This window comes from Pteropus alecto, unplaced genomic scaffold (genome assembly GCF_000325575.1).
Source record: "Pteropus alecto unplaced genomic scaffold, ASM32557v1 scaffold1701, whole genome shotgun sequence".
Taxonomy (NCBI): domain Eukaryota; kingdom Metazoa; phylum Chordata; class Mammalia; order Chiroptera; family Pteropodidae; genus Pteropus; species Pteropus alecto.
Window position 1 is genome coordinate 144998 of NW_006430561.1, and position 544 is coordinate 145541.

A 544-nucleotide genomic window follows, 5' to 3' on the forward strand; every position below is an offset into this window, starting at 1 on the left:
GTCCCCTCATTAAAGGGCAGCCCTCTCCTTCTGGCCAACATGCTGGGGCCGGGCCCTGCCCTATGGCACGCACAGGACAGTCACAGGACGCTGGAAAACACAGCATGGGACATTCCACCAAGCCGAGGAAACTGAGTCACAAGAAACAACAGGGTGGCACATCAGAGCACAGTCCCCGTGGAGTCTCCGGCAGTCTCTCTCCGTCCCTGGTCCGGTTCTTCCTTCTGGAGGCCACAGGTGAACACTGGCCACGCCTTCGTCTGTCCTTTCTGCCATCTCCTGGGACTGGGCTCGGAGTCTCCAGGATGGGGGGGCAGCTCAGAGAAGAAAACACATCTCCACAAGAACAAGCAGCGGTTAGCCTAACTACACTGAGAAAGCAGAGACCGAGCTCACGACAAGGATGAGAGCGAGCGGAGCGCTGGCTGGCGGTGGAGCTCACAGCACGGGGCAGAGATGGGGCTGCCCCGGTTGGTAGGCCAGGACACCCAGGCAGGTGCACGCACACCTGGGGACTGGCCGCTCAAGGATGCTCCCAGGCCGA